This window comes from Talpa occidentalis, unplaced genomic scaffold, assembly GCF_014898055.3.
Source record: "Talpa occidentalis isolate TD23 unplaced genomic scaffold, MPIMG_talOcc4v2.1 talOcc4.7, whole genome shotgun sequence".
Lineage (NCBI taxonomy): Eukaryota > Metazoa > Chordata > Mammalia > Eulipotyphla > Talpidae > Talpa > Talpa occidentalis.
This window is the reverse complement of record NW_023605083.1, coordinates 78,231,136-78,242,947: the sequence shown is the minus strand read 5'-3', so window position 1 is coordinate 78,242,947 and position 11,812 is coordinate 78,231,136. Positions and strand designations below refer to the sequence as shown.

The following is an 11,812-nucleotide window of genomic DNA, read 5'->3' as shown; positions in this document are numbered from 1 at the left end:
TTTCCCAGCATGATCAATCACCTAAGACAGCACAATATTTGGAAACAATTAATCATTCTTTCAAACTCCTTTATACCAGAATGGGCGTGGATGTCTTATCCTATACTTTGTTGCTTAAAGTAACTCATTTCCCTAGCACTCAAATAGTCTAGCTAATTTATCAATTACTTCAAGGTGGCCTAAAGTAACTCATCAAATCTATTTTATTTCTGCAGAAGTCTAACTCTTAACTAGAAATACCTAACCTTCATACAACCTGTGAACTATTGACCTCTTGCATACACCAGGAAATGTACTGCTGCCACAAATATGTACCCCCTGGGTTAGGCCATGGCTTCCAAGCACAGCTGGTTCAGGGCAGCTTGTTCTCCATAGTTCTCAGGGCCAAAACATTTCTTTCCTAACTATATCTTCAGCAATTTTTCTTTCTTTTGTAATAGTTCATGCGTAAGAACAACAGGGCAATTAACATCTTAATCCGAATTAGGTTTTCACAAGCCAATTTATAACTAACTTATTTTTGCATTAACCAAAAAACAAACAGAAGAGTATTAGTAAGCATTGCTGTGGAAACTCCTGTGTTCACATCTTCTGGGAAGTGTAGAAACTCCCCTCTTCTTGGGAGTCTCCCCCAATGTCCAGACCTTGTCAAGAGACATCATGGGTAGCGCCACCTACAGCAACTGATTAAAATGAACTGTAAACAAGGGAATCAAATTAATGAAACAGACATAACTGTGCAATAAAGAACTTCTGGTTTGGATGTATATAAATATATGATATGTGAACACATGATATATTATGCCTTAATTCTTCATCTTGCAAATATATGTTCTCAAAAGTTCCTAGCCTAGTCTGCATCTCAAGTTAGCTCAACGGATGTAATGAAAAAGATTTCACCATATGAAAGTTGAAATATTGTTATTAGCAAATAAACATCCATTCCAAGTTTGATCCTAGAGCCCGGTGAGCAGGTATAAGGTCAGGGAGAGTACAAAGAGTGGAAGAACGATTATTCTGAGATGACATACAAGCCCAAAGTTACCTACTTGAAATTGTTTATTATTATTTTATTTTTTGCACAGAAGAACTGGGTGTAGGCCAGAGATACAGAGGTAAGGGAATTCACCAGAGACAGAGTGGAAACAGAACAAGCGGATTTACTGAAATACACTGCTAAGGGGAGAAGGGGGCAAGACAGGAGAGGGCTGCTGTGTCCTTTGAGGGTTAGTTTCCTGACCTGGAAGGGAACTCAGGCCACAGTGGTGAGAGTGTGATAGCACTGATACTTAAGCCTTAGGCCACCAGGGGGACTCTTTGAAATTGTTTAAAAAGCCAATGAATGTAAGCCAGGGGAGGTAGATCTCACCCGAACTTGACAACAGAGAAAAGTCAGCAATAGGACAACCAGAACAGCCTCACAGAAACAGCCTAAAAGCAAGCTTTGACTGGTGGCAATTTTGAGAAAATGTTACCAAACTGATAGGGTTCAGACTCAGAAATCCAGACACTGAACTACAAGATGTTTTCCACACAGGAAGTCCTTGAACATGTGGCACCAGCACAGAAGGAAAGGAAGGTTATATAGAAATGCAGGAATAGGGTGGTGTGAGGGGCATGAGGATGGTTTCTTCTTTCTCAGGCCCTAGAAGGCACCAGGCTATAGAGGGGCAGTTGACTCACAGGATGGATTGCTGATGACCTTTCTAATATAGCTGCTCTCTTCTGAGTTCTCAGTATAAAATGGCACCTGGAAGTTCATCAGGCATTGATGCTTCAGCACCTCAGAGGGAACAGAAATATTTATTAAACATTAAGCAGCCCATCACCATGGCCCGAGGAATGTGGTGCTTTAGCTTATGAGGCAGGGATCATGGCATTATCCTTGACTGAGGTTTAACCACAAAAATACCTGTGAGACACAAACAATAAATCTGAAGAAGAAGAAATAAAAAAAATCATCCCTTTTATTACTGAAAAAAAAAAAAATCAAATACTTGGGAATAAACCTAAAAAAAGAGGTAAAGGACCTATACAAAGAAAACTATAAAACACTGTTAAAAGAAATAGAAGAAGACACAAAGAAATGGAAAGACATCCCCTGCTCATGGATTGGAAGAATTAACATTATCAAAATGGCCATCCTACCAAAAGCGATTTACAGATTCAGTGCTATTCCAATAAAAATTTCAATGACATTCTTTAAAGAAATGGAACAATTATTGATGAAATTCATATGGAATAACCAAAAACTCCAATTGCTAAAGCTCTCCTGAAAAAAAAAAAAAAGAAGAGAATGGAGGCATCACACTCCCAGATTTCACATTATACTACAAAGCCATAATCATCAAAACTGATGGTATTGGAACAAGCACAGACACACGGACCAATGGAACTGAATAGAAAATGCAGGAATAAACCCAAAGATTTATGGTCAACTAATCTTTGACAAAGGAGCAAAGAATATGCATTGGAGCAAAGAAAGTTTGTTCAATAAATGGTGCTGGGAAAACTGGGTCTCTACATGCAAAATAATGAAGCTTGACCACTACCTCACATCATACACAAAAACCAACTCAAAATGGATTAAAGAACTAGACATAAGACCTGAAACCATAAAATATATAGAAGGAAATATAGGTGAAACACTAAATGACATGGACCTCAAAGAAACCTTTATAGACACATCACCCAAAGCAGTGATAGTGAAGGCAGAGATAAACAGCTGGGACTACATTAAATTAAAGAGCTTCTGCACAGCAAAAGAGACAATAACCAAAACAAAGAGAAACCCCAATGACTGGGAGAAAATTTTTGCACACAATACTAATGATAAAGGACTGATCCCAAAAAACGACAAAGGGCTGATGAGACTCAACAACAACAAATAATCCAGTCAAAAATGGGCAGAATAGCTAAAAAGAAACTTCTCTGAAGAGGAAATGCAAATGGCCAACAGGCATATGAAAAAATGTTCAACATCACTTGTAATCAGGGAAATGCAAATCAAAACTACCATGAGATACCATCTTACACCAGTGAGAATGGCACATATTAAAAAAACCAGCAACAACAAATGTTGGTGAGGATGTGGAGAAAAAGGAACTCTCCTGCACTGTTGGTGGGAGTGCAAAATGGTCCAACCACTATGGAGAGCTGTGTGGAGATTTCTTGACCTACTAAACATAGAGCTTCCATATGATCCAGCAACTCCACTCCTAGGTATTTATCCAAAGGACACAGAAACATTAATTCAAAAGGGCACCTGCACCGCTATGTTTATAGCAGCAATATTTACAATAGCTAAGCTATGGAAACAACCCAAATGCCCCAAAGTAGATGACTGGATCAAAAAGATGTGGTAAATACACACAATGGAATATTACTCAGCATTCAAAAAAGGTAAACTCTTGCAATTTGCAGCAACATGGATGGCGCTGGAAGGGATCATGCTCAGCGAAATAAGCCAGAAAGAAAAAGAAAAATACCGGATGGTCTCACTCATAGCAGGAATTTAGAAAACCTAAATAAGGGCCCAGGAAAAGACTAATTGCAATAAAGTAAAAATCAAAATCAACAAGCAACTATAGACCAGAGACACACTACAGTAGGGGGGGGGAAGAGAAGAGGAATTAGGGTCAGAAAATGGTGGTGGGAATTATATGGGAATATAACCAAAATGAAAATGCATACATTATGCAAAAATGAAAAATGATGTAAGAATTATATAAAATAAAATAATTCATAAAAAACCCATCTGTGAGAAATGCGTGCTTTGCATTTTCCCCTCCTTTTAAGAAGAAACACAAATTCCAGCTTTATTGAAAAGCATTTCATTTTCCTCCCCAAGAAGGGACATTTCAACCTTCCCCCAGTCAAACAGGAATCCCCTCTCATACCCTCCTTGAACACTTGAGGACACTTGGGGACTGCCAACCACAATCCACCAGCTCCTGCGGCACTTCCCTGACAAGCCCAGTGTGTGAAGCCAGCCCAGCTGGGGAAGGGCAATGGCTGTCTGGGACACAGGGACACAATGAGCTGTGCTGTGTATGAACAACAGGCTGAACCGTGCAGGCCATCTAGTGTACGGGCAGGTACTCACTGTCGTGACAGGGGTTGAGGGCTTGTTTGCAGGACACCCCCCCACACACCCCAAGGTGCACAAATCAATAAAGTCAGAGCCAAGGCCACACAGGTTTGAATCCTGACTCCCTCTCACTCTACCTCTCTGACACTTTCCACATTATATGCTGAGGACACGCGTAACTCACCTCATTCGTGTGAGATGCTCAGCATGGTCTCTGGCTCTTTAGTAAAGGTGATCCCTGGTTTTGGCCTCAACCCCTGGTTTGTTATCAGTGAATTGCTGCCTGTGACATGTGTGTCAGACCCCTGAGATGTGTTCTGCTGAGCACAAATACCTGAAATGGCTCCTTTGTTGGCTTCAAAATTGTCTCCTCTGTGATATATGCAGGGGTGCTCCAGGCCCTGATGTGAGCAGAAGTCTTCTCATCAGTTCAGGCAAAAAGGCAGAAAGGGGAGGGTTCCTTGCTTTTCCCCCAAAGGTCCCCCAACATAATGTCCCTATGGAAAGGGGTTGTAGAGGGAGTTTATCCAGAAGCAAAGGAGTCATCTTCTGTGGTCCTTACTCTCCAGAAATACACTGAAAAAAATATTGAGTGCTCAGACAAAAGACACTTTCATTTGTATAGGATTTTATGTTTCTATGATGTAAACCAGGGTACAATGTACCCCGGGAAATGCTGAGCCTTAGATGCTGATAAAAACCTCTTTTGCTAATTGTTGCTGCCAGGTACCTCCATATACAAAAAAGCTTCAGGTCAGGTTCATCATTTCTGGAGGGTTTGTATTTCTGTATTCTGCATTTTCTTGGAAATATGTGGCGTTTACTGGTCTTAGCGCGTCACTGGTTTTACCAGCACATTTTCCTGAAACTTTAGTGCAGGTGCCAGCATTGCCACCACCACCACCCAGGCATTCCCTTGGCTGCACAGATGCCCTCCTCAGTCTGAGGGTGGCTGGAAGGAACCTCACGCCCTTGTCCATTCTGTGAGGACCTTTGGTCATGTAAGTGCACAGGTGGGTACCCGGAGTCATCGCCACACACAAGAACTAAACAGAGGAGCCCCACTGCCCTCTCTTCCCAGGAAACCCTGCAGAGCTCCCAGAACTGCTCTGCTGACATCCAGAGGAGATCACTGTCATTCTACCCATGAATACAGAGGGATCCAGGGCACCTCCTCTGTTCAACACCCAGATACAAGCCCGAAGCTCTCTGCCTCCACCCAAATCAGCTTTACTGCCAGCACATGGGGGTTGGATGTAACTGGAGCAATGACCTAGACCTTAATGTTGATTGGACCAGTGGACATGCAGAACACTTGATACACCAAAATTTAGGCTGTGCTGTTTCGGGAGTGGGTAGAAGGGTTGCTCAAATAAAGACATAAATGTATTTAAAATAAAATGAAAATTTAAACTGTCTTTTTAACCTTGATTTCTTAAAACAAAGAGAATTTTAATGCAAAGTATAAGGGCATAACTTTAAAATTTAGGACAGGCCTTTTTAAACAGACAAATTTAAGGGGGCGGAGCAGAACATGGCGGCGAGGAGACGCTGCGAGTAAGATCTCCCATTAAAAAAAGTGAATAGGGAGGAAAAGCAGCAGGTCCCAGTGAGAACCGGACACGGAAGATAAACGGGTGACGCCAGCGAACTGCCCGAAGAAGAAAGTGGCCATAAAAGAGGACTAGAGGGGAGGGAAGCACAGAACCCTGCTCCCTTCCCCGCCCACAGAGGCGGCACTCTCCGACCGGCAGAGAGGAGGAAACAACAAACCAAAACGGCCAACAAGAACAAACGAAGCAGCAAGCGGGACTGTGAGTGGAAAGGAACTATTGCAGCCACCACACCCCGTGAACGGGAGCTGTGGAGAACCCTGCAGGATCCGCCGCGGCGGTGAGGGAACGGCTCGGGCGCCATTAGAGAAGAACAAAGACCCGGGAGACGCGCACACAGCCTGGGCTGCCGGTAAGCTGGCACGGGAAAGCGGCGCGCTCGGCGCGCTTGAAAAGCAAGTGCAGACCTGGATCGCGGCTGCCCAGGTCCCCGCGCCTGCGACCTAGGCTTGCAGGGAGACGACCTAGGCTTGCGGGGAGACGCACGGAGGTCCTCACTGAGGTGAAGGTCCCTCCCTGAGTGAGCAGGAACCAGGCGCCCAGGCACGGGAGCAGTGCAAAGGCGCCATTCCCGCGCCACTGAACTGGGCTACAGCCCGCGTCCTGGAACTGAGGGCTTTGAACTGAGACCCGGGGCACGAAAATTCGGGGCGTGGTTTCTCCACGACGGTGGGGCACAAGGCAGACACAGCACCCCAAAGCTGTTGAGGTGTACCCTACCATTCCCGCTCTGTTCTCTGTCCCACGGGATGGGGAGGCGAAAACAGCCCCCCAAGGACAATAGGAGAGATATCTGGCGCCACCTAGCGACCAGGAAAAAAAAAGTCACTAACACCCTATAAAACAGGACATTTCTTAAGACTGCTTGAAAAGGGCAGAAGGTTTCTGGAGGACCCAGTGGCCAGCCGGGAAGTTATCCACGCCAGCCCCTTCCGACCAGCAGTCTGAGCCCACAGAGGAGCAACCCACGTCCGGGGCAGACCGGGGGCGCAGAAGAGTGTGCCTGAAACCGGAGGCGCAGGGACTGCATCCCGCTTCGCCATTTGAGAACAGGGACATTTCTTCAGTAAAAACTGCCTAAAACCAGCAGAAAAGCTCCCCCAGAAGACAGAGATGGCTCCTGGAAGAGCCAGAGGGGAGCGGAGAAGTTCACCCAAGATGTCAGTCAGTCCGAGCAACACAGTGTCCCAACGCATACGACAAATTAGAAAACAGACAGTAGAGTAGAAGAACCACACGCAACCTAAAACTCCTCAGGAAAGAAGCACACCACAAAAAGAAAACCACTCCCCAGATTGCAACGACAGCGACTTGGAAGAACTTCTGAGCCTTCCAGAAGAGAATTTAAAATTGCCATGATTAAAAAGTGATAGAGCAGAAGAAGGAATTGAGTCCCTAAAGAGGGAAGTAAGAGAATGCAGGAGATCAAAGAATTAATGGAGGAACTAAAGAACTCTGGGAAAAGCAATGAAAGCAGAATAGATGAAATGGAAGAACGAATAAGTAATCTTGAAGACACAGAAATAAAAAGAACCAAAACAGAAAAGAAAGAGAAGTACGAAGGAAAAAAGAATGAAGAAAGACTTCGGGAACTATCTGACTCCATGAGGAAAGGAAAATAAGAGTTATAGGAATTCCAGAAGGAGAGGAGAGAGATGTAGGAACAGAGAAATATTCATGGATATAATTGAAGAGAAACTTCCCAAATGAGAAGAAGGAGCTGAAAATTGATATACAAGAAGCAAGAAGAACACCAAACTTCCACGACGAAAGGAAAAACACAGCAAGACACATAATAGTAAAGCTCCCAAGAATCCAGGACAAGGAAAAAATAATGAAGCTGACAAGAGGGAAGAAACAGATAACATTCAAAGGAAAACCAATCAGGCTGACATCAGACTTCTCTGAAGAAACACTACGGGCAAGGAGAGAGTGGAGGGACATAGTCAACAGACTCCAAGAAAACAGATGCAAACCAAGAATACTCTATCCCGCAAAGCTCTCTTCCTCCATGAAGAAAGAATATGGACCTTCCCAGACAAAGAGAAACTCCGGAATTTCATTGCGACTAAACCCCCACTCCAAAAAATACTACAGGAATCCTAAAGCCAGAACCTCAGAGGACGAATAACAACGAAAGAAACCAAAAAAAAAAAAGTTATTAAAAGAATAAATAAAAAATCAAAGGAAAGACAACATAATGGCAAATACAGATGCTAACATATCAATATTAACTCTAAATGTAAATGGACTAAACTCTTCAATAAAAAAGACACAGAGTTGCAGCCTGGATTAAGAAACAAAACCCAACCTTTGCTGTCTCCAGGAAACACATTTAGCTACAAAAGATAAAAATAGGCTCAAGTCAAAGGATGGAAAACAATCCTACAACCAATTGGGCCAAAAAAGAAAGCAGGAACAGCTATATATATCAGATAAAACAGACTTCAAACTCAAAAAAATAAAAAGAGACCCCAATGGTCACTACATTATGATTAAGGGGACAATACTTCAAGAAGAAATAACACTCATTAACATATACTCACCAAAGGAAAGAGCACCAAAATATATCAGACAACTGTTGTCCTCTCTGAAAACAGACATCAGAGAAAACACATATGTAGTGGGAGACTTCAACACACCACTATCAACAATGGATAGATCAACAAGACAAAAAATAAGTAAAGAAACTAAAGCTCTAAATAAGGACCTAGAGCATTTGGGCTTAACAGACATCTATAGAACACTAAACCCAAAAAAAACGGAGTACACATTTTCTCAAGCGCACACGGATCATTCTCCAGGATCAATCACATACTGGGCACAAGACAAACATCAACAGATACACCAAGATTGAAATCATACCAACCATCTTTTCTGACCACGAAGGCATCAAACTAGAAATAAATCATAAAAAGAAGGCAAGGAACTATCCTACCTCATGGAGATTAAAAACCACACTACTGGAAGACCACTGGACTAACGAGGAGATCAAAGAAGAAATTAAAAAATTCTTTGAATTGAATGACAAGGAGGACACCATATTCTAAATGTATGGGATGCAGCAAAAGCAGTAATAAGAGGAAAATATATAGCAATAGAAGCTCACATCAAAAAACAAGAAAGAACTCAAAGAAACAACCTAATCTCGAAGCTCAAGATCTAGAAAAAGAACAACAAAAACCCCAGAACCAGTAGAAGAAAAGAAATATAAAAACCAAAGCAGAAATAAATGAAATTGAAACTAAAAAAAACAATCCAAAAGATCAATGAAACCAAGAGCTGGTTCTTTGAAAAAAAATAAAATAGACAAACCCCTAGCCAGGCTCACAAAGGAAAAAAGGGAGAAAGCAAATACACAGAATCATAAATGAAAGAGGAGAAATCACAACGGACACAGCAGAAATCAAAGAATAATCAGTAACTACTATGAACAGTTATATGGAAACAAGTTCAACAATCTAGAGGAGATGGACAAATTCCTACAACTCTACAATCACCCAAAGCTAGATAAAGAAGAAATAGAACACCTAAACAGACCAATTACAAGCAGCGAAATTGAAATGGTAATTAAAAAACTCCCCAAAAAAAAAAGCCAGGACCTGATGGATTTACAAATGAATTCTACCAAACATTCAGAGACGAATTAGTGCCTATCCTTCACAAACTCTTCCAAAAAATTGAGAGGAAGGGACAATACCAAACACGTTCTATGAAGCCAATATTACACTAATACCAAAACCGAATAAGGACAACACAAAAAGGAAAAACTATAGGCCAATCTCCCTAATGAACACTGATGCAAAATCCTCAATAAAATTTAGCTATCAGAATCCAACAATGTATCCATAAGATAATTCACCACGACCAGTTGGATTCATTCCAGGGGCACAAGGATGTTTAAACATCCGAAAATCAATCAACGTTATCCAACACATCAACAAAAAGAAATATAAAAACCATATGATAATATCAATAGATGCTGAGAAAGCTTTCGACAAAGTGCAACACCCATTCATGATAAAAGCCCTTGAAATTCTTGGATACAAGGACATACCTCAACATCATAAAGGCCATCTATGACAAGCCAACAGCCAGTATCATTCTCAATGGTGAAAAGCTGAAAGCAATTCCATTAAGATCTGGAACAAGACAAGGATGTCCACTCTCACCACTGCTTTTCAATATAATACTGGAAGTCCTAGCCAGAGCAATAAGACAAGAGAAAGACATCCAAGGAATCCAAATAGGAAAAGAGAAGTCAAACTATCACTATTTGCAGACGATATGATAAATATACATAGAGAACCCCAAAATCTCCACAGAAAAACTACTTCAACTCATCAATCAATTCAGTAAAGTGGCAGGATACAAAATCAACACGCAAAAGTCAGTAGCCTCCTATACACAAACAATAAATCTGAAGAAGAAGAAATCAAAAAAACACCCTTTTTTATCGAAACAAAAAAAATCAAATATTTGGAATAAATCTAACAAAAGAGGTAAAGGACCTATACAGAGAAACTATAAAACACTGTTAAAAGAAATAGAAGAAGACACAAAGAAATGGAAAGACATCCCCTGCTCATGGATTGGAAGAATAAACATTATTAAAATGGCCATCCTACCAAAAGCAATATACAGATTCAATGCTATTCCAATCAAAATCTCAATGGCATTCTTCAAAGAAATAGAACAATTATTGATGAAATTCATATGGAATCACCAAAAACCCGAATAGCCAAAGCTCTACTGAAAAAAAAGAAGGAAATGGAGGCATCACCTCCCAGACTTCAAACTATACTACAAAGCCATAATCATCAAAACTGCATGGTATTGGAACAAGAACAGACATACAGACCAATGGAATCGAATAGAAAATCCAGAAATAAACCCACAGATTTATGGTCAACTAATCTTTGACAAAGGAGGCAAAGACTATGCATTGGAGCAAAGAAAGTTTGTTCAATAAATGGTGCTGGGAAAACTGGGTCGCTACATGCAAAAGAATGAAGCTTGACCACTACCTCACACCATACACAAAAATCAACTCAAAATGGATTAAAGAACTAGACATAAGACCTGAAACCATAAAATACATAGAAGGAAATATAGGCGAAACACTACGGGATTTGCACATCAAAGACATCTTTACAGACACATCACCCAAAGCAGTGATAGTGAAGAGAAAGATAAACAGCTGGGACTACATCAAATTAAAGAGCTTCTGCACAGCAAAAGAGACAATAACAAAAACAAAGAGAAACCCACCAACTGGGAGAACATTTTTGCACCCAACACTAATGATAAAGGACTGATCACAAATCTGCAAAGAGCTGATGAGACTCAGCAACAACAAAGAAAATAATCCAGTCAAAAAATGGGCAGAAGAGCTAAAGAAACTTCTCTGAAGAGGAAATGCAAATGGCCAACAGACATATGAAAAAATGTTCAACATCACTTGTAATCAGGGAAATGCAAATCAAAACTACCATGAGATACCATCTCACACCAGTGAGAAATGGCACATATTAAAAAAACTAGCAACAACAAATGTTGGCGAGGATGTGGAGAAAAAAACTCTTGTGCACTGTTGGTGGGAGTGCAAACTGGTCCACCACTATGGAGAGCTGTGTGGAGATTTCTGGACCTACTAAAACATAGCTCTCCATATGATCCAGCATTCCACTCCTATATTTACCCAAAGGACACAGAAACATCAATTCCAAAGAGCACCTGCACCCCTATGTTTTTATAGCAGCACTGTTTACAATAGCTAAGCTTTGGAAACACCCAAATGCCCAAAAATAGATGACTGGATCAAGAAAGTGTGGTACACATATACCATGGAATATTACTCAGCATCAAAAAAGATAAAACAATGCAATTTGCAGCAACATGGATGGCACTGGAAGGGATCATGCTCAGCGAAAATAAGCCAAAAGAAAAAGAAAAAAACACCGGATGGTCTCACTCATAGCAGGAATCTAGAAAACTTAAATAAGGGACCAGGAAATGAATATAAGAAAGTGAAAATCAAAATCAACAAAAAACTATGAACCAGAGCACTTTTTGGGGGGTGGGGGGCGGGAGAGGGAAGGATTGGGTC

At 41.2% G+C, this 11,812-nt stretch overlaps 1 long non-coding RNA gene across 1 annotated transcript; it reads right to left on the bottom strand.

Moving 5' to 3' along the window:
* Positions 1–533: 533 nt before the first annotated feature.
* LOC129144876 (uncharacterized) lies at positions 534–4,528 on the bottom strand. The gene is made up of 3 exons (XR_008549665.1): positions 4,425–4,528; positions 1,684–1,783; positions 534–697 (listed from the first exon to the last, which is right to left on the bottom strand). It is a non-coding gene; the product is annotated as an uncharacterized LOC129144876 (long non-coding RNA).
* Positions 4,529–11,812: the final 7,284 nt, after the last annotated feature.